Genomic DNA, 22,758 nt, shown 5'->3' with positions numbered 1-22,758 from the left:
TTAATTTTTTTAAAGCCTCTTTAAAACCTCTTTTTGCATTTAGCTTTCCCCATCTTATCTTTTACTTTTCTTTCCTGAGTATTTCCCTGTCTGTCAGGGATGAGCTCCTCCAGCTAGTGCTCATTTTTATCAGAAAAAGCTAATTCATGGCAGGAGTTTCTCTGATTTTTCCCTGGTTTTTTGTACTTCCCACGTTTTCTCTCCCTGTTTGTTTCTGAGTTTAATTTAAATGGGCACATGCGTGGGCAAAGGGCAAAATCCCAAGGTGAGCTGGCAAACGCAAAATATTCTGTAAAGAGTGTTTTAACTCCTTTTTAATTTTTAATGTTTTACATTTCCTGGTAGAATTCATTTCCTCTGAACTCAGGCTGCAGTAGGCAATCCTGGATCCAATAAAATCTGGGGAAAAGCTGGGGAGACCACAGCCCAGTTTAGTGTTGGAAAGCTGGATTTAAGGGCAAAGAGCTGATGAGGACGGTGTTTGATTTGAGGTGTCCTGCCCAGCCTCCCTAAATATACATACAAACAAGTCCTCTACCTGCTCTCCAATGTGGCATTTCCCAACGGAGGGTGGAAAAAATCCCTTAAATTGGAATAGCAGAAAACCAGGAGGGAAATCTGGACTGCAACCATAACAGAACTGCCTGGAATGCCGGTTCCAGCACCTCTGCCTGCTCCCCGCCTGCTCCCTGGTTGTCCTCGGCTCAGCCCCTCCTGCCCCTGCTCTGCTTCCTTGTCCGATTCCCTCTCCATCTGCCTGCACCTTGCCCAATGTTCCTTTCCACTCCCCACCAGCCCCAGCCCACTCTTCCCAGGGCTCCCCAGTAGCCAGAGCATCCCTGCTCCCACCCCAGCCTGAGCCAGCCCAGGGAGCCCCAAAACAGGGACAACTTTTGGGGTGTTGTATTTCCAGGAGGACCCTGGGGCTGGGGAGCGCTGCCAGTTTCCAAGGAGACAGGGGAGATTTACTGGAAAAAAGCGGATTTAGGGACATGCAGTGGAGCTTCACCACCTGGTACTGAGTGGAGTGGCAAAGGAACACCCCAAACTCCCACTCGCAACCCTGGCACTGCCTTTACCTGGGATTTGGGGGGGTGGGAGTAGGGCTGGGAGGTTGGGAATGGGTTTGGGTTTGGGAAGGTTAGAAAGAGAGGACAGGGAAGAGGGGCTGTGCTGGGGTGAAGGGATGGGATTGCTGGGGATCAGGGCATGGTGTGAGGGCTGGGCTGGGTGGGCACTGGGCTGCGTGTGGGGAGGTGTCAGGGATGGGAGGTGAGGGAGGGGAAGGAAGGAAATGGAAGGAAGGGAAAAGAAGGGAAGTAAGGAAGTAAGGAGGGAGAGAAGGAGGGGAGGGAGAGAAGCAGTGGAGGAAGAGAAGGAGGGAAAGAAGAAAGAGGGAAAGAAGGAGGGAGGAAGGAGAGAGGGAGAAGAGGAGAAAAAAGAGGGAGGAAAGAAGGAAGAAGGAAGAAGGAAGAAGGAAAAAGGAAAAAGGAAAAAGGAAAAAGGAAAAAGGAAAAAGGAAAAAGGAAAAAGGAAAAAGGAAAAAGGAAAAAGGAAAAAGGAAAGGAAAAAGGAGGAGAAAGAGAGAACAGAGCGAAAGACAGAAGGGAAGGAGAAACACCATCTCCAGCTGCTGGGGCTGCCTGGTGTCTGCCTGCTGCTGCTTCACCTCAGTGCTGGGGCAGAGCAGAGGGAGGTGATGGTGGGGGGGAGAAGAGGTGGTGAAGAGACAGATAAATATATAAATCCCACACAAACTGTTAAAATCTGCTCTGAGAGTCAATTTTGACTTTTAGGCTCATGAACCATTAATAAAAATCTCCTTATACTCAGATGGCTCTCAAATGCCGTGATAGCGGATTACAAACTCCTAATGGAGATAGTGTATGATCAAATATTCTCTAAGCACCAAGGTCTAACATCCTGGGGGTGGCCAGGCCACCTGATTATCAGCTTATTGGCAAATACCTCTTAGTGAGGGATGTGCCAAAACGAAAGTGTCTTCGTCATTGTGCTCCCTTCCCCACTCTTCCTTCAGACAGGTTTGGGAATGGCATCCTGTGGTCTGGGGACCATAGAATGCCCTGTGGCAATGATGTCCCCACTCTGTCATGGGGCTTGTCCCTGGTTTCTGGGTTTTCCTGTGAGAGATGCAGACTCAGAGGTCCCAGAGGAGTTTCAGGCTCCCAGTGCACAAAGCAAATGCCTTTCTTGGTCTCAACACTGGTGACACTCAGCCCTTTCCAGGACCAAAACACTGAATGTGATGCATAATTACCTGGTAATTAAATTTGGAGGGCTGAGGCAGCAACATTGTGAGGAGAGGAGAGGAGAGGAGAGGAGAGGAGAGGAGAGGAGAGGAGAGGAGAGGAGAGGAGAGGAGAGGAGAAGCAATTCCTGGGAAAAGTGGACAGTAGATCTGCTGTTTTCTGCTTTCAGGGAGGGGTTGGTTCTCTTGGTTCTCTCCCTGCCTCTCCTCACACACTCACAGGTAGGGACCCTGGTATTTATTCTTGTGTGGATGCTGGTAATGAGACCTGCAGATGCTTAGAAAATGCATCATCTAATCCAGTTTGGGAGCCCTGTGCCCTGGGAGGGTCTGGGATCAGGCTGGAGAGGGAGCAGAGGGCATGAGGGAGAAAGTAGGGCAGCTTATATAAAAAAATGGATTTTAAAAGTCCCCTTTGGACTGTAACCTTTCCAGAGGGGACTGTGTTTTGTATGTGTCCCTCACCCACTGACACCAGACCACAGCCTGCTGGGGCACGATTTAACTTCCATTTGGCTGAAATAAAGTCTTCAAGACTTGGAGCATTTTTGGCTTTCCTAAAGGAGGCTGTGAGGTCAGGATGTCAATGCCAAGCAGAACTTTCCTCCAGACTGGCTTTGCTTCACTTGTGACTTTTGGTAAGGCTTGGAACATGCCTTGAGTTTCCAAGCACCAGCCTTGGGATGCAGGGAAGGTGCCCACACTGGGCTGCCTTTCTCAACCCCGTCCTGCCAAAGTGGAGAGCAAAGCTGGGTCCTCCTGCATCCTCACTCCCTTTACAAGTGACAAATCACTTTTGCTTTGAGACAGACTCAAGCAGAGGTGAAGCTGATTTAGGTTCCAATGTTGCTGTTAAAAGCAAAGTGTCCCTCAGTCCTTGCAAGTTGGTTCCTCTCTGCCACAGTTGTGGAAAGGTAAGTAACAAGTGCCCTCTGTCTCACTGATTTTTGGAGACCCCATAGGCCACTGGGGCTCCTCTGTAGGATGTGGGGCTGCAGGTTTTATCCCTTGGGATAATCAGTCTCCTCTTCATTAAGAAAATATGTGGAGCCTGGAGGCCTGTCTGGGGAGTAACTGCAGGCAGATTCAGCTGAGGGTGTTTGCCCAGGGGCTGAAGAGCTGAAAATGAGGAATGCGGTGAGTTGTGAGGATGTTTGTTGGGTTGTGAGGGTGTTCATTGAATTGTGAGGTTGATTGTGGGGCTGTGGGGGTGTTTGTTGGGCTGTGAGGGTGTTTGTTGGGCTGTGAGGGTGTTCATTGGGTTGTGAGGTTGATTGTTGGGCTGTGAGGGTGTTCATTGGCTTGTGAGGGTGTTTATTGGCTTGTGAGGAGGTTCCTTCAGTGTTGGGCAGAGGAAGCACGAGCCCTGAGCCCCTCTGACAGCTTTGAGGTTGCAGGATCCGGGGTGATGGAATGCTGAGAAGGGTGATGGAGTCTGGTGGGAACCCAAACAGTGTCAGCCCTGAGTCAATGGGGGATAAGGGCTGGGGTGTTGCCCCTGAAACTCTGGAATCCACCCGAAATCGTGTGGGAGAGGAGACCTCTACTGAAATGGTGTTGTCCAGTCTCAAGACCTGTCTTTGGAAGTGACAGGGGAGGATTAGGCAGGGTTCAGGAAGAGCCAGGAAAGCAACTCCAGGAGGCATGAACCTGCTTGGTGAAGTACTTGGGGCATTCTGTCAGTATATGGGTTATCCAAGGGAAGGGTGAGATGGTGTGAGTATATTTGGTGAGGGCAGGATATTACCTGGAAGACAAAAGCATGTCCTTACCCATCTGGCAGGAGTATCCTGGTTGACAAGTTAAAATAAGATAAACCCGAACCAGCCACATGAGAAAAATAAAAATTAGAAGCTGAAACAAATTGCCTTAGGATGGGGAAGCTCTACATTTTTAAGTGTAAGAGTCAAACACCCATGCGCCTTCCTAAAAGTCATGCAGGAGGTACTTGCCCCTGTCCATAATTACTTAAAATACAACATTTCACATCACTTACGGTAACCATGCAGGTTACTCTGCTGTTTCAGGGCTTTGTGCAGGACTTTTTGGAGGATGGAGTACGCACCAGATGGTTCCTGGGGAAATTTGCATCTGGGTCATCTCTGGCCATGGAAAATCAAACGCAGGTGGTGTAGGAGAGGGCTGAGAGCGGGGCACCAGGGATCAGGGCACCAGTGGTGCAGGTGGCCTGTGCTGCTGGGATCTGTGTCATGGGAGGACCTCCAGGCTACTGCCTCATCCAGGTCAAGTGTTGGTGTCCGACCTTCCCCATCTGCAGTGGACCGAGGACACTCTCCCACCCCCATCACAATGCTGGCATCTCTAAGGTAACCCAGCACGGGGAAATACCTTGCAAGAATTTCCTGGAGCAGTGTGGATCAGCTCTGTGCTGCACCTCTGCTCTTTCTGACTTCCTTTGGCCTCTCTCCCTCTCTGTGTCCCTCCTTCCCTCTCTCTCTCTGCCCCCCTGCCAGAGGGAGTGATGACACAGTGCCAGCCTCTCCAGGTGTGCAAACTCTCTGCCTCCTTTGGCAGATCCTGCCAGGGGCAGCCCACACTGCTGAAGGCTGCCAAAGCTCCTTCCTGACTCGTGGTCTCTCATACCAACAGCAGAGAGGTGGCTGCAAACAGGGTCATGGCAGGGACAGCTGAGCCTCTTTCCCTGTGCTTTGGGGGCTGCTTTCAGCATTTTCCAGGGTGCTGGTTCTTGAATGGATCATCCAGGTCTCCTGCAAGACTGTGACATGGAAAGGGATGGTGGTGGACTGATTGAAAATGAGTAGCAGGGTGCTGGGGCTGTTTGGAATTTGTTGGGAACGGCTGTGCAGATGCAGAGGTCACCCTATGGCATCACACTGGTCCCTACAAAACTGAAACCAGAATTAGAACCTTGTATGTAACCATATCAAAATAGACCCTCTATGTCTAATTTCCCAGGGAAAGTCCCAGTCTCTGGCATTTCATTTTTTATTTTGACAGCATTGCTGGCCAGTGAGGGCCTGTTGAGACTCCACTCACCACCTACCATCGGGTCAGGCTGCAAGAATCAAACTCAGAAACAGCCCTGAGCAGCACCCTGGGATTCCAAGGGACATTCAGGTCCCTCTCTGCCAGGGTGGCTCTGCAGCACCCACTTCTCACACCCCTGTCATGTGGTCTGTACACGATTCAGGAGGGTCCTCGTGCCTCAGGAGCTGCTCTGTGGCTTTTATGCTTCTGTCTGCAGAGCCATAATTGCCTCAACCTTTGCACAGACACTGCAGCAAACAGTTGTTATTACTTGGCCACAGCCTTCAATATTTGCTGCAAGAAGGTGTCTGGTCCTTTGTAAGATTTCTGGGAGGTTGAGATTTCCTAAACCCAGGAGCTGAAGGTGTCCTTGGCCTTGCTGGGAAGGGGGTGAGCAGTGAGGTTGGTGGTCCTGTGCCAGACACAGCCCCTCGAGGGGGCACGGGGCAAATCACAGAATCCTGGAATGGTTTGGGGTGGAAGGGACCTTAAAGATCATCCAGCCCCAGCCCCCCTGCCATGGGCAGGGAACCAGCTGTGTCTGGCACTTGGGCACAGGGGATTCGAGGTGTTGCAAGGAGATGGGCTGAGCTGCATGGGGAGGGGGAGTGTGAGACAGAAATCAGCTGCGTGACGCCCCCGGCAGCACCGAAGGTCTCCAGATAACCACAGAATCCTGGGATGCTCCTGGGCTCATCCTGGGAATCTGTAACTGTCCCCATCAGAATTAGCAGCCAGGCTCATTAATAGGCAGTGATAAGACATTACAGAGTCAAATTACTCATGGACACCGGGCGTGATGTGCTCAGTTTTTATTTGCCTTCAGATCATGGAAATCCACAACGGGGTTAATTCTGGATCCAACCATACCAGCCTGTTCTGGGAGCTTTAAAATTAAAGCAGTCACAAGGCTGCCCTTCTCTTTCCAGTGACTTACGCAAGAATCCAAACGCATGAGAACAAAAGGACAAATGGAAAACTGAGGGTTCGGGCTGGAATTCAGACTTTTTTTTGGTGTGCACCCGGAGCAATGCGAGTCAACTTTCCTGTGTCAGGAGAGAGGGGAGGGAGCGGGGTGTCCTGATTAGATCTAATTTCCAACCTGTTTACTGTAGGCATTTGCATAATGATCACCCTGCGAAGAGTGGTTAGCATATGCTAACACCGATTCTTGCACCCATTAAAACACAAACCCCAGGCAGGCTGCTGCTGTTTACAGCACATCTCTTCCGCCTGATTGCATCCCAGGGGATGTGGCCAGTGGTGCCCCCACTACCTGGGGTGGCTGGAAGCTTCTTCCAGATGTCATCAGGACAGGATGCAGAGAGATAAACACAAACTGGTTTATTTTCACCCATAAAGAAAAATCAGAGGGCTGAAGAAGACGTCTAAAGATCTTCCAGGAGTTGAGTTTGATGATCCTTGTGGGTCCCTCCCAGCTCAGGATATTCTCTGATTCTGTGATCCATTTTCCATGTTACTTCATTGTTCAGTGTTGGAAGTAAGTGATTTCTCCAGTGCCCCTTATTTCCAGCCCAAGCACTACCTTGGCAAGAGCAGCTGATAGATTTTGAGTCAAGGACGGTGGTTCAGTTGTTTGAAGCCAGCAGGATACATCTTTCACCAGAACTTTCACCAAAACAAATCTTCATGCAGAGTGTGATGATTTACAGATCCCCACCCTGACCTGGCGGGATGTTGAGCTTATTTGTAAATCATTTGCTTTCAGTGAGGACAGGCACAAGTGTGCCATTGTTTTGGAAGAGTTTCTTGTCAGCTGAGTGACAAAAAAAAAGATAAAGGAGAGGGATGCAAGGCAGACAGGACTGTGCCATTGCCAAAGGGTGGCAGAGGATTGCAAGCTTTGAGGAGCCAAGCAGGGAGGTGTCAGCAAACAAACTCAAGCTGGTTCACCTTACAGTTCATTGCTTTGCTTTGACAAAGAGGGTGCTGACGTCCTTCCCCACCTCCCCCTTTTCAGTGTCTCCCAGATGTGTTTTCACAGGTTGGCAGCTGCCTGCAGCAGCCACACAGGCTCCTCATGATACAGAGTTGTGTCTCTTGCACATGCACATCTCTTAATGGAAGCATTTTAGCAGCCTGAGTGACTCCGATAGCGTAGAGACCAAATGTATGTGTAGCTGAGCCAGCAGATCTCTGAGGGAACAGGAATACCCAGGGAATAGGAAATCACCTCTCCTGTGGGATGGAGCAGCCCACCACATTGCAGTGGCTCCCTGCTCTGGGCAGATTTGTTCTTGACAAATTCACACTGGCTGCCTCTCGTCAGGCAATATTCTGCATAAACTGGATAGTCGTAGAATGAAAAAGTTAAAACAATTCAAGTTTGAAGGGGCCTTTGTGGGTCTCCAGTCCTAGATCCTGCTCAAAGTAGAGCAAACTTCAAAGTTAAATCACGTTGCTATCGTCAAATTTTGAGTCTCTCCAAGGATGGAGATTCCTCTCAGGTTCTCTGCTCCCTGTCTAGCGATTTAACTGCTCACACAGAGCAGAGTTTTTACCTGTCTGGGGTCTGTGATGGAGAGGGAGCCTGAGGAATGGCTGTCCCTTCCTGCACAAGCCCACAACTCCAGCTGAGTGAGGGATCCTCTGCCTCAGTTCCCTCAAGCACTGCTCTCTCCTGCTTTGTGCCAAACACAGAAATACTCCTTAGAATCACAGAATCCTAGAATGGCTTGTGTTGGAAGGAGCCTTAAAGATCACGTGGTTCCAACCCCCAGAAATGTGGATTCCCCAGCGCTGATCCCTGGCTGGATATGGGAATTAAGGGTTTATGACAGAGCCAGATGAGTGCAGAGGTAGGACCAAGTGGTCTTTGCTCTGTTCTGGTTTGTGAAGCCCCTTTGAGCAGTCCCACAGTGTGTCCCCTGGCAGGGACATCCACTCCAGCCAACTACTGCTTTGGCAGCTGCTGCTGGGCTTTGTCCTCTTGGACCCACCTCTCTTCCACACCAAACTTCCTAATGATCAAGGTGTCTGGAAGTTCTTTGGGACATCTGTAAGGGTGTTCCAGAGATTCCCATCACACTGATGTGGCCCAGGGACAGCAGAGATGATCTTGGAGTGTTATATCTTGGAGTGGCATCGTCTTCTCTGTGTCCTTGTTCCCAATTCCCAGTAGTGGCGGCATTGAGGTGTTAAGAGTCTGGTGGAGAATTTTTGCTTTCTGTTCTCTGTCATACACAGGCCCATGATGCCCTTCCTAGCTGGAGGCACTGTGGAGCTGTGGGATTGCTCCTGCCGCTCCACACCCCGTCCCAGCCCCGGGCCAGCCCTCACAAGTGACCCTGTCCCTGTGGGGTCTGCAAGGCAGAGTTCCCACCTCTGTAATGCAAACACCTCGTGCCTCCCCTCCTCTTGATTTTGTGTAACAAACAGTCTCTCATTCTGCTGGGGGTCCCACAGCTCCTCAAATACCTTTATCAGCTGCTCCAGGATCCCTGGCAGGATTCCTGGAGATGCTGTTTCACTCACACCTCTTCGTTTTCCCCATGAGCCTGTTAAGATTTCTGCTTTCTCATACTCTTCCCCGTGGTCAGCTGCCTATGCAGATGTTTCCATGCTCGTAGGAGGCTGTTTGTCCACAAATCCAGCATTTCCAGTTTGCTTTCTTCTCTAGTTGCTGGATGTTTTCCTGTCTGTCATTATCATGGAATCATGGAATCGCAACGTGGTTTGGGTTGGAATGGACATTAAAGACAATTTTTAAGGTTCCAACTCCCCTCTCATGGCAGGGACAGCTTCCACTAGCCCAGGGTGCTCCAAGCCCTGTCCAACCTGGCCTGGAACACTGCCAGAGATGGGGCAATCACAGCTTCTCTGGGCAACCTGTGCCAGGGCCTCCCCACCCTCACAGGAAAGAATTCCTTTCCAATATCCCATCCAACCCTGCCCTCTGTCAGGCTGAAGCCATTCCCCCTCGTCCTGTCCCTCCATCCCTTGTCCCCAGTCCCTCCCCAGCTCTCCTGGAGCCCCTTTAGGCCCTGGAAGGGGCTCTGAGCTCTCCCTGGAGCCTTCTCTTCTCCAGGTGAACACCCCCAGCTCTCCCAGCCTGGCTCTAGACCAGAGGGGCTCCAGCCCTCTGAATATCTCCATGGCCTCCTCTGGATTTGCTCCAGCATCTCCAAATCCTTCTCATGCTGGGGTCCCCAGAGCTGGATGCAGAAGTGCCAGAAGAGTTTTGTGCTCCTGGCAGAGATGGATGTCTTAGCATTCCTGATTTACCAACAAGGTAATGGAGACATTGTAGGTAGGATTGGGTCCCTGTGGGCTCGGTTTGGGATCATCCAGGTATCTCAGGCACATCTCAAGTCTCCAAAGGTGAGCTACTGCTGGTACCTCAAAACTTGGCATTTTCCCTGGCAGTCAGACCTGCTGGTTCAAATCCTACACCTGCAAAAACGGGGCAGCCCTTGGAAGCTGCTCTTTTCTGCCATCACTCCATAGCTACAGGGGCTGGTGTAAGAGCCGAGCCCTCATGCTGGAACCGCACGTTGTGTTCTCATTATGCAACCACTGTATTTTAATAGAAACCTCTTTTTCAGGCAGTCTCAGAAACAGTCAGATTTTTTTTTCCTCCTTCTGTCAAATGACCAACTTAATAATTCACTAGTTGTGCTGGGATTAGGCACTTTGGGCCACACTCTGGATTTCTTATCTTTAATGTAGTTCTCGACGACAACTTCTGCACTTAATCCCCTGACAAAACTCCCTTTGATTCCCGCGACAGTCGCTCGCAGAGATCAAACGCGGAACTCTGCTCTGTCAGGTAGAGCCGGGCGAATATTTTGTGACAAATAATTTACCCACAGCCTTTCTCCTCATTTTCCCTGCACAAATTGTCCATTCGGCTGAGGCTCGGGGCTGCTGATGGATTTGTTTCTGGCTGCACAAGCCGGAGTTCAATGAGTTGTTCATGAGAAAGAGCCTGAGAATGTTTAAAGAGCTTCGGTGTTCGTGGGCTTTGACCTCATTCAGGATCTGCTTTGGGCTGAGCCCACCTCACCCCACAAGTGACATCAGCACTCGTGAGTCATCCCCTCATGCTTCTGTTCCAGGCTGGAAGAGCAGTGACTCTCTGAGCCCAGACTTGCAGTGCAAATAATCTCTCACATCACCTTAAAATTTCCTGTGTCGTGGGTGTGCTGTAATGTATGCGCCTGATAGGGGTTTTATCACTTTCCCTTCCAAGAATAGTCTCCAAAACCCAAGCAGAGGCAAGACAGGGATGTGCAGAGATAAAGGGACCTGGTTTCCATGCGGGATCATGTCTGGCAGGGATAAGGGGCACTCATTGCCCAGGACTCTCTGCACCCCACTTTGCATGACCGGAGACTGAACACCCCCCCTCCATTTTTACCCTTGCATTGCTGTGGCACCCATACCAGATTAACCATTTAACTGAGCATTAATAGCATCTCTGTGTGTGTTATAATAACGCAATCTGGCTACTTAAGGTAGAAAAAAAATTTGGAGTTACTGTTACTTAGGAATTCGTTCTGATGTGGACTGATTCAAGCCGTATTTGTGACTGTAATTTCACAGGCAGGAATGCTTTATCTTGCAATTTCCATCAACTTTAGCTCTTTTTCTTCCTTTTTAAAAATAAATTAAATGCCCAAAAGTCTTAAAATTCACCAAGGTGGGAACTTTAAGGTCTCCATCTATTTTCCAAATAGCCCCGGTAACGCCTGCAGGGAGCAGAGAGCAATGCCGTCTTACCAGGGCCCACAGAGACGCTTCATTAACCCAATTAAGCAGGTGGATGGAGAGGGTCTCTCTGATAATTTACACCTTACTAATGAAGTGTGTGACTCTTAATCTCCTCCAAACAAGATACACTCATGAAACACTGGTGCAAGGAAAGGGGAAATTAATTAGGTGAAAAAACTATGAGATTATAGCAGAGGGATTCCAACGAGGCAACTGTAACATGGCTGGTGATTCATTTGTGCCTGTCTTAAATTAATGTCTGAGCTGTCAAGTAAATAAGACCCAGCATTATTTTGGCTTAAAAGACATTCTCACTAGGCCTAGCACAAGGCACCTTATTTTACTGCATGACACACCATTTTCCATGCCCCAGCTGCCTCAATGACCCTGGGGTGAAACAATCCCACTCCGAGCAGGGTTTGGCCTTTCCCTAAGGTGTCTGGTGGAGGGTTAGAAGAAGCTACTTATTTAATGCAACCATTTTCAATGTAGTGTCAGCTTTGTGCCACAGAAATATCTGCCTGGCTGCCAGGCCTAAATTTGGGTCAGGGAGTTGTGGCTGCCCCATCCCTGGAAGTGGCCAAGGCCAGGTTGGATGGGGCTTGGAGCAACCTGGTCTTTAAGGTCTCTTTCAACCCAAACCATTCTGTGATTCTATGAAATTGTGCTCAGCAGAGACCTTCAACAGCCTGAGAGCTGGATGCCCAAAACAACATGACTTCTCCTGGCCTCTGGTGGCACTGGAAGATCCTTACATGATTCCTTGTCCTGCTCAGGGGCTGGTGAGTGATCTCCCTAAAACTGGGGGTGAGCCTGACTCAGAAGATTACCCATTTTGTACCCTTTAGAAGACACTGCTCATTTTGTGGTCATGTACGACCCTTCTGCCTCCAGGGAGTGGGGCCTTCAGAATGCACAGAGTGAGAATGCCACCAAAATGCTTTTCATCCCTTAAATTGAACTGCTGGCCACTGAAAGATTCCCAGAGTAGCAGATCTGAGCAGATTTAGCACTGGAAATTGTATTCTGTCCTAAAAGGAACTCAATGAATCCAAGGATTTCAAAGCTTTTGGCAAACACAAATTAAATCAGCAATTAATTAAGCACTCCCCGTAAAATATGATCACTCAGTAATGCCAACTGCGGACATACACAAACTGTGAGTCCAGCTCCCCAAAATTATGAGATTGGCTTAAAAAATCACGAGATTAAAACCCCAAATTGTTGCATTTTCTTTATCCACCATCTGGCTTCTCAGCCTCTAGGGTAAACATGCCTCGTGTTTTCAACTGCAAGGGTGAGCCACTTGCTTAAAACCATGAAAACTGAGATCCTGGTGCTTCATAACGACTCCAACAGCTCAGGCTTTCGGAAAAATACTAAAAATCCTAAGACTGATTATAAAATCAGAAGAATTTGCAATACTGATCACTTGTAACTGAAATGTATTTGGCTCAGCAGCTATTTTCAAATGCAGGAATTCAGTGCAAGAGCTGCTGGAGAAGGAATAACAAAGGCTCTCCTTCCTGATCTAAACTGCGGGAGAATTTAGGTGGATGAGACACAATGACAGAGGCAGGATGTCATGCAGTCCTTGCTGGAATTTAGCCAAGGCATGGCAGATAAACACATCAGTTCTCCTGAAAACTCTTCTGGGATTGTTAATTATTACAAATAATTGTTCCTGTCTCTCTGGGAGGCGGTTGCAGGCAATACCACAGCACTGGGCACTGGCTGGGGGTGACAGCTTCATATCGAGCCACAGATGTGAATGCCACCCCCAGAAACCCCACTCCCCCAGTTCCTGACAGACAGTTTGTGTCAGGAAAATCCTGTCTCAGGCTGATCCGACTTAGCTTGTGAGACAGGGCCATTTTGGTGGCAGGGCTGGCAGTTACCGCATTACTGTCTGGGGAAGAATTTACGCTGCAGTGGGAATGGCAAATTATCTGGAGGGAAAAGTAGCTGCAGCAGGGCCATGGCTGGCCAGAACCAGGAAAACAGATTTCAAACTAATGTAAACAGCTTGGGTTTATCACCGGGTTTGCAGGTTCAAAAATAAATATCATCGTTTTCGTGGTCCGAAAGTTGGTTATTTTCTACTGACACTTCAAAAATGTAGTTTTCCGGTGACCTTGAAAACCACTTTAAATGTATTTTGCAGTAATTTAAAAACCTGAGGTTAATAAAAGAGATTCAGAGAAAGAAAGGAAGTCTCAATTCTTTAAGCAGGTCTATTTGTCAAGGAAGGGAAGATGAACTTGCAGCCACCTGAGCACCCAAGCACATGTATTTTAGAGAAAACCACTTCTAATGTCTTCATCACAGCAGGATCCTCTGGGCATCAAGAAGCTGTTTTCTCCAAGGAGGAACATTAGAGCAGTGCTTAGGGTAGGCTCTGATCTTTGCACCTAAACCTATTTAAAGTGACATTAAGGGTTTTGTGCTGCTATGAAATTACCTTGAGCCAGGGAGAGCCCTTGCTGGCTGCACGCTCTGTGCTCCACTGTGGGAATTGAGACACAAACAGGTTGAGCTACAGACAAATTCATGCAGTGAGCACCAGCCAGGGCTATTTGAGTGAAAAAGATACAGCCTCTGACTCAGAAGCTCAGTGCTGCAAGGAGTGGAGGCGATAAGGGGGAGGTCTGACCTCGTTTTTATGGTTTTCCTCTAAGCACCTCTGCTAGATGGACCTTCAGACCAAGCCATGCGTGGACACTTGTGTTCTTCCGTCCTGAGGATTCCACCCCAGCCCCAGCGCAGAGAACCAGCACCAGGCACAGCTCCCAGACACACAGAGCTGTGGGCAGGAGAAGCAGTGCAGGTGCAGAAGGTATTGGTTGACATGTGAGCCGTGCACCTCAGGATGCTCCGCTCCACTTGGACCCATCTCCCTGCTTTCCAAGGGGTGTTCTGCATGTTGGATAAAGCATTTCCAAGGGTTATGCTAAATGGGTGTCTGTAGCTTAATAACTAGTGTCAGCACCCATAAATGGTGTGTTTCTCACTTTGGTAGTACCCATGCCCCCACAATAGAACCAAGCACCTCATCAAGTTGCTTTCTTTCTCCAAAAGATGCACCAGCAGGTCATGTATAGGTTAAATATGGCAGCTCTCAGGAGCTGTTTTATCCTGTGTGCAAACCTGGTTATAAAGCTTATCAAGAAGAGAGGCTTGGTATCACAGTCTAGTACTCATAATTAATCCTGGAGACAGCTCGGATTTAGATTCATTGGGGCTGACTTCAAATTAAAAAGTCACTATTAGCATGTGAAACAGACACCATATGTTATGTATTAACTCTGCAGAGGTTACAGAATGTTGTGTATTTTTTGTTTCAAGTGAGATAGGTGTAGAGATGTCCTTTTCAATGTTTTCTCTTACATAAAGTAGTCTCCATTATGGGTGATGGAGGATGCCTTCACAGAGATTGCTGTGCCAGGATCTATTTGTATGCAGACACCCATATAGACAGGGTCCTTGTTTACAGAGCCATTTGGATTTGTACTTATAAAACTATACTGGGTTTATGCGTATTTTATATGATATTATTACAGCAAAATACAATACTGATCAGTACACACATCCATCAAACAGAAAATGAATGCACACATAAAAATAAGTGATATATTTACACATACAAATAACCCAAAATACAGAGGGAAATGCTGTCTAAGGATATATTTGGCACCATCCTGTAAAACCTCATTGTACGGGGAGTTAATACAATGTTCTCAGTGTCTCCAGTCATCTGAAATTTCAGTTTAAAGTTTTTGCACAATCACAGCCAACATAAAATGCAGCAGGAAATCGCCATTAGTCAAATGTGGTCGTCTAATCCCACTGCAAAATGGAGCTTTTTCATTTTTATCCTGCCACGGGTTAGTTTGTGATTTCATATGTCAGATACATCAATTCTGCCAAGGAGAGGAGATGGGGAAGAACAAATTAAAAATATAGCCTCCTTTGCTTCGGGGGAAGTAGGGAGAGCAGGTCTTTGTAGGGAACAGTAATAATGATCTCATTTGAGAGACTTTCTGGGTTTGATTCTTTGCTGCCCTTCCTCATAGTTAATTACACCCAGGCGAATTGAGGGCCTAAGCAGCAAATCCAGATGAACACATATTCCCTCTTTTCTGCAGGAATTGCACAGGGAGAGTGCACGTAGGGACCATGTCCTTGGACATGCCCATGCCAGGGATGAGAGCTCTGACTGGACACTGATGGGAAAACTTGCATTTTTATCTCTCCCTCTTTCTTTCCCTCATCTCATTTTGCTCCTCACTCTCTCCCACTTTCTAATTCTCTCCCTTCATTCGTGCGACCACTGGGATAAATACAGCAACAGCCCCTCTCTTCCCAGAGCCTCATGCTTGGGAGGATATTTGTGTGTGCCACACTCTGCTTGACGATTTGTCTTAAGATAATTATTTCTAATGGCTGTTGTTGTTTTTCCTGCAGAAAGTGTAATGTAGCCCCTTTTGTATCATTGGCTGGAGCCTGTTGTTTCTGTAAGGAAAAACAATAGGCCCTCAGATTAGGGCTGCATATTATGGCTCTACTAGCACAGCAGGCTTTTGGTATTGGTACCAATCCTATCAATTCCTGGCATCCTTCCCCCTTTACTCCTGGTAATTAATCTTTTCATGAATGCTGTCACATTTAGAGCCATTTCATTAAGTTTCTAGTTCCTACATTTTTATGTAACTCCCTGCATCCCTCATCTGCTCCATCAGCTGGACAGAGGCAGTGCCGGGTGCTGGGGTGGCTCATCCCTCTTCCCTCTGCATGGAACAGGCAGTCCCATCAATGAAGTCACACGCCGATGACAGACAGGCAGACTCATGCTTCAGACAGCCTGAAAGGGGCAAAATTGAGCCATCAAAAACTAGGAAAAGCCCCTAAGAAGGAAGCCCGTGGAATGTGATGCCCATTTCCCAGATGTGTGTGCATAGCAAGGGCCGGATAGGGCAGGACTTACACACCTTGTGCAAATATAAACATTTTTCATGTGAAACATTGCAGATTTCTCAAAGCAGGGACAGGATTTGGGGGCAATCGCTTCCTCCTGCTGTGCGCCGATGCTCTTCCTTCCTCCTCCTCAGTAAATAGCTCCCACAGAATGCACCAACTTTAGACCATTTCTATAAAGCAGGAGGTTTTCTGCATAAGGGAAGGAAGGAAAGAGGTTTAAAGCCCTTTTTGCTGCTGTCCCTTCAGACTGTCATTCCTGGCTGTGGAAGGGAGGTGGGTCGGGTGGTCTCAGACAGCCTGTGGCTGCAGTGCACATCTTCTTAGGGCATGGCAGCAGGGTGAGAGACAAAAGCTTGTATTCCCAGCCCTGCCTCAAGTGACCTTGTGCAACCTCTTAATTACTGCAATTACTTGCCTCCTGAGATGACATTATTAGGCCGTGCTCAGTAATAAGGGCTGTGAAGTTCACAGAATTATTCATGCCAGTTGGTGGAAGAGCAGGGAGTAAAACACCCGGACATCTTGTGGCTCCCAAACCAGCCCAGGGTCAAAAGGGGTTGGCTCCTGGCTCTTCTCTGAAATTTGGAGTTGGTGGTGTCCACCAATTTTAGGTTTGGAGCTGGGATTTTTGCAGTGTGGCATCTGCACTGAGGGTGACCAGAGGGCAATGCTGCGATGTGGCTGCACCTAAACCTGTTCTACCAGGGACAGAAAACAGCAACTGCCCCCCTCCAGTGCTGCCCATCTGCCAAATTCCATGTTTCTCCCCCAAATCAAACTCCTAAATGGTAAAATACCAATTGCAAAATATGAAAGGGTTAAACCCAAATGCTGCTGAAGCCAAATTTTAGCATTAGCCACACTAATTCAAAACTCCAAAAGGCTGGGGCATTTTGCTTTCCTTGGGAAAAAAAGAAGAAAAAAACACATCTGAAAACCCTAAAACAAACAACTAAAAGCAGAACTGCAGAATTCACCCTAAGGCAGGGAATAAACATCGAGGATCTCAAGTGAAGTGTTTAGTTATTGAGAAGCAACAGCAGCTGAAAAGAGGAGACTAAATGGAAAAAAACTGAACAGCCTTAAGTGCAGTCACTGGTACCTCCAGTGATAGCTGTGGCTGCTTTTGCTTTTGGCTGAGGCTGCTGGGATGGAGCAACAGCCCTCCCACCTTGAGGTTTGTTTGCACCAGGTGTGACAACGTGGCTGTCGCCGAACACCTGCTGCCACTGTCCTGGTCAGTTTTGACCTGGAGGCCCCGCCTTTGGCTGGAATGACCCACAAAGATGCCAACCCTCCTCAGTACCAGCTGCAATCCAAGCCCTGATTCCTCACTCCCAGGCTGCCTGGCTGCTCCCATGCCAGGGGACACAGGGAACCCCCGGGGCAGGTGCACTGCTCAGGTTCCCCCACCCACCACTGAATTAGCAACCGGCGCTGAATGGCCTGTTTGGGAAAGGGTGGAGGGCAGGGACTGGTCCAAAGGGCTGTGTGGAGGAGAATGATGCAACTGGCTTATCCCCATGGGCAGGAACGTCAATCTGCCCTGTGCACCCTGCTTGGATATGGAGGGGCCATGGAGAAACTCACCTCCGTGATTTTTGGGTGGAAGGAGGTGCTGTGCCAAGCCAGGCAAGCAGGAGGGGCAGAGCACAAGACACTTGCTGGGGGCTGCAGGGAGTGAGTTCCAGTACCCTTTATCCCTTGTGAATAATTCAGCTGCTCTCTCTGTGCATCTTCTCCTCCACTGGAGTCAGAGGGAGCAGCCCTGCCCTCCCTCCAACGTCTGCCTGGCAATTGCATTACGCTACATCCTCGGGGGTTTTTTTCTGTTTGGGCTTTTTTTTTTCCTTATTTTTTTTGTCCATTGACACCTCTATAATAGAGGAGGTAAAATATTTTTCATTATCCTCTCCCCAGAATGTGGGAATCTTCAAAGAGGAGGTAGGAGGGAGGTTAGCTCCTCCAGCCTCATTTCCCTACTGCTGCCATTCCTTGGCTGTTCATCACAAAATGAGCCCACACACCCATTGCATCGTGGCACCGAGCTCGTAGTATGTTTTGCCTTTTCTTTTTCTTTTTTTTCCCCCCCCTAAAATTATTTCATGTTGCAAACCTGGCCATTATTTCATGCTGTTTAAACTATATTTGTAGTCTTTGATCATACATAAGTAGACTGAAGTAAACTGCTGATAGTGAAGATATTGTTCTCTGTGTTTCTCCTCTCGCTTTGTTCATTTCATTATGCCCATAAGCTCGCACAAAATGTTCATTGTGGTGGTGCACCTTTGTTATTAATTCTTGTGGTGCCCCACGTATTTTTATGAAATGTGGTTCACTCACAAATGGAATGATTAGGGAGTCCATGCCAGTGTGCACGGGTGTATTTCACACACAACACAATTATTTGGACCCCATACATGTATTTATCCCTATAAACAGAGGGACCAAACCAACATGTCCTATTTATGTTCTGGAAACACTTTATAATCCAGCTGCCAGGGATCATTGTCAAACAAAAATCTTGTTGACTTATGGACATATATTGCTGCCTTGAGATGTGCTACAACAGCTCAGAGACACAACACCAGCCAGAAATAATCCACCCAGGATTTCAAGGCAGGTACAACAGCCCAGGACATCCCACCTGACACCTTGTCCTTGGAACCATTATTTACCAGGAGTCAGAGGAGTAAAATGGATAACTGCAGCAAGGAGGTGGGAAATGATTTGTGGTGTTGAACCCCAACCTGGCTCCCACTTCCTTCATTTTTAAGCCCCATGGCCATGCTGGAGGGTCAGGCTTCTTTTCAAAGAGGACAGGTACCTAATCCCAGTGACTGGCCTCGTTTAGTGGCAGACAGATGTCTCGTTCCCAGGTTGCTCTGCAAATCACAGCGAGTCACTCCATCAAGTAATTAAAAAGCTGCCCATGTGCAGGACGTGGATAAGCTTCTCTCCAGCCCTGACTCTGCTCCACAGCCGCGTGTTTGTCGTGTGCAGAGCATAAAGGTGTGATTTGAGCATGGTTTATCCAATATATCTTCAGCCTACTTTGATTTTCCCTTATAATCTATTATTTTAGTTACTAGGAAAGAGAGAGGTAAAAAAAATCTCCATTTATTTTTCCTGAACAACAGCAATCCTGCCCCTCCAGCTCAACTCCAGTTGTGCAGGGAAGGTGAAATAGGAAGGCGGGTGTGAAGGGTGATGAGAAGAAGCTGCTGAACTACATCCATAGAATCACAGAACCATAGAATATCCTGACCTAGAAGGGACCCACAAGGACCAACAAGTCCAACTCCTGGCCCTGCACAGGGCAACTCCCTGAGCAGGGTGACTGGAGGAGGCCTCAGAGTCATGTCTGAGCAGGGGATGAGGTGGTCCCGCGAAGGAAAGATTTGGGATTTGGCACTGGAAACATTGCCCAGAAAGGTTGTGGCTGTCCCATCCCTGGAAATGTTCAAGGACATGTTGGACAGCATTTGGAGCACCTGCTCTACTGGAAGGGGTCCCTGTTCATGGTGAGGGGGTTGGAACAAGGCGGTTTTTAAGGTATCATCCAACTCAAACCATTCTGTGATGGTTCTATGATGGTGATTTTCCTTCATGTGCTTCTCAGGTGAGATGGGCATATGCTGCTGCAGATGTTCCCAATAGCTGCTCCTCTGCCACTTGCAGAGGGGTTTTCCATCCCTAAATGGCTTCATTCTGATGTGTGGGGCTCTGTAATGGGTTCCAGTAACTCAGCTTGCACCCTGTGATTTGTGTTTTAAAGCCCCAAACTCTTCCTTGGAAGGCATCTTCTCTTTCTAGCCTTGGTAAATACAGTGTCCAATTGCAAAATGCTGATATTGTGCAGCATGGAAAAAGGCTTTTTTCCCCCTGAGTTTTATTACATACAATTGATTATACACCATTTTTCTCTCCTTCTGAAACCTGCACAATTGGACTCATGTTGCCAGAAGAACCTGCTGTTACCCAGCCCCAGGGAGAAGAAACAGAGAACAGGGAGAAAGCCATGTTTTAAAGCTCTTAAAAGTTTTAAAAAACCATTTCTCTATAAAACATCTTTCAGCTCTGTGTACCAGGAGCCTTTGATTGTCACACAGTACTGGGCCCACCACAGCAGTCTGAGTGCACTTCTGTGTGAGCATTTCCAGGCAGAGATGAGCTGGCTGCCATCCTTCACCCAGGCCTGTTTAATTCCATAGCCAGGGTACCAGTGTCTTTTTGCACCTCACAACCTCCCAAGTCAAGGGCCACAATGTCCCAGAAACAAGTGGGGGCCAAAAGAAACTCGAGAATGGAATGGGTTTGCTGAATGCAGGGTTTGCTGAATGCAGGGTTTGACTCCTGATCTGGAGGCTGTGGATGAACAGAGCCTGGATAAGAGCACAGACATGGCAGAAGAGAGAATATCAAGACACAGACACAGCCCAGAGGTGTCTTTTTGAAGTCTGAGTTGTGCTTCATTAGCAGACTGGTCTGGTTGCCCAGTGCCATGTGGTGCTGTTGGTCCAGGCTCAGACCAACAAGGAGCAGAGCAGCCAAGCAGCGATGACCACCCTGGGATTCACTGGTCCAGCATTGCTGATCCATCCTCCAGGGCCTGAGCAGCACAATGTCTGGGCTCTCTGCACCTCACTCCACTCACAGATGGACCATGAAGGAGCAGGAACACAGTGGGAGACCTGGCATTAACCTCTGGGGTGAGCAGGGAAGGAGCATGTGGGATATTTCCTGGGTTGCCAGAACCTCAGCAGAGGTCTAAAGCCTTTTCCCTGGAGGTGGTGGCCACCTGGATGCCGTTGTGAGCCCTCCCCACTGCCACCAACCCAGAGCAGCCACTGGCTGTGCCACAACCAATAGCTAGGCCCACCAGTGCCCTGGCTCTGCACAGGTGACACATAACATGTAGCATTTACACACAGAAAGGACCACCTGAAGCTCCACTCCCAGCTGGGCTGAGCTACAGCCACCTCACCATCTGGCTCCTCTCTGCGTCCTGCTGACATGGAACTGTCAGGTGAATCATCCTCACCAAGCATCAGGTGAGCTGAGTTGAACTCAGAGCATCACAGGTGGTGGGAATGGCTTGAGCCTCCAGATGCTTCTGGGAGCAAAGGGGAGGATGCTAAAAATATTCCATAGAATCTTAAACTCAGATTGGGTTGGGCTGGAAGGGACCTTTGAGGTCATCCAGTCCACCCCCCGCAATAAGCAGGGACATCTTCAACTAAAAAACCCCTCACTGATATGATTATCCTAAAAATCAGAGCATGCAGAACAAGAATTGTTCTTTTTAGTATGGGGGTTCAAAGGCTGAGTCACCATTTGGGTGGTTATCATGGATTATTCTTTGACATAAATGAAAAAGGAACCTAACACAGAGACAGCTTGTAAAGACCCAAACTAGCCTTCCTGTGGGCATTTCCACAGTCTCCAAATTATCCTCTAATCACAATGATATATAAATATAAATGCACACACACTATCCTTCCTATCTGGAAAAATTCCTATGGCTGGGAGTCCCCAAATCATCCTCTGGTTGTGATTAAATACACACATATACACACAAATAAATAAGTAAATAAATAATATAAATAAGTAAATAATGAAAATAAATGAATAAGTAAGTAAATAAAGAATAGATTTGCTGAGGGAAAAAAAACCCCAAGATTTTCTCCATTCACTTTTTTTTCTCTTTCACAGCTGATACATCATTATGATTCCCTGAACTATTGCAGTATAGGTCAGCATTGCAGCAGCTTTTGGACGCCACAGTTTTGCTACCCACGAGTGTAAAAACACTTTGGGTGGCTGAGCTGTTATTTGAGTGACTGAGAAACGCTGAGGCATTGGGAAGAAGCAGTAAATACACGCTGCTGCTGTGGAGAGTGGCCTTCCAAAAAGGATTTCGGGGTCGAATGCTGTCTGTGTTTACCCTGTGTAAATCAGGTGGAACTCCACTAAAGCTAATAGAGGTAGGCTGGTGTCAAGCCCACGCAGATAAAAGGATCAGGCCCTCTAAGCTTTAAAGTTATGAGTCTTTTCAAACTGCAGATCTACTGTCAACATTTCAGTGATTACTTCTCTCTCTTTTTTTTTTTCCCCAACACACAAACATAAAATAGTAACAAGATTATCAGATTAAAGAGCCAAAGAACAGCCAGTTTATTATACTCCTGTGTCTAAAAACACTCAAATCTTACAGGTTTCCTTCCCACTCTGCATCTTGAGGGGGGAGATCAGTATGTTTGTTTTTATTTGGTTTTATTTATTTTTTAATGGCAGCCTAGTATGGCTATGTAGGAAAATAAAACAACCACAATATTATGAATTGTACGGTGCACTCAGCAAGAAAGAAACACTCTCAGACCCCCAGAACAACCCTTCTGAACATTTCAACTTTAAAAAAAAAAAGTCCATGTTTTCTTTCTGGAGAAGAAATGAGAGGACAAACAGAATGAAAAGGACAGAGCTGTTTAAATCTAAAAATGTGCAAGTGCTGCATTCCTTCTGGGAGAGGGAAAAAACTCCACAACCCAGCACCTCCACACCAGTATAAATTATTTAAATCAGCGATGGTTTGCGTTAAGGGTCTCGAACAGATTGCATAACTGTTGCACAACTAATGTGTACAAGTGTGTCACTAATTTAATTTTAATTTTACTGTATGAGTTTGTATAAGATCCCCCAGCTGTCATGTGCTCATCATCTGTCACAGAACTATCACTAAGCCATGCTGGGCTAAGACAGGATTATAA

The sequence above is a fragment of the Corvus cornix genome, chromosome 5 (assembly GCF_000738735.6).
Source record: "Corvus cornix cornix isolate S_Up_H32 chromosome 5, ASM73873v5, whole genome shotgun sequence".
In the NCBI taxonomy this organism is placed as follows: domain Eukaryota; kingdom Metazoa; phylum Chordata; class Aves; order Passeriformes; family Corvidae; genus Corvus; species Corvus cornix.
This window is presented reverse-complemented; position numbering follows the sequence as displayed.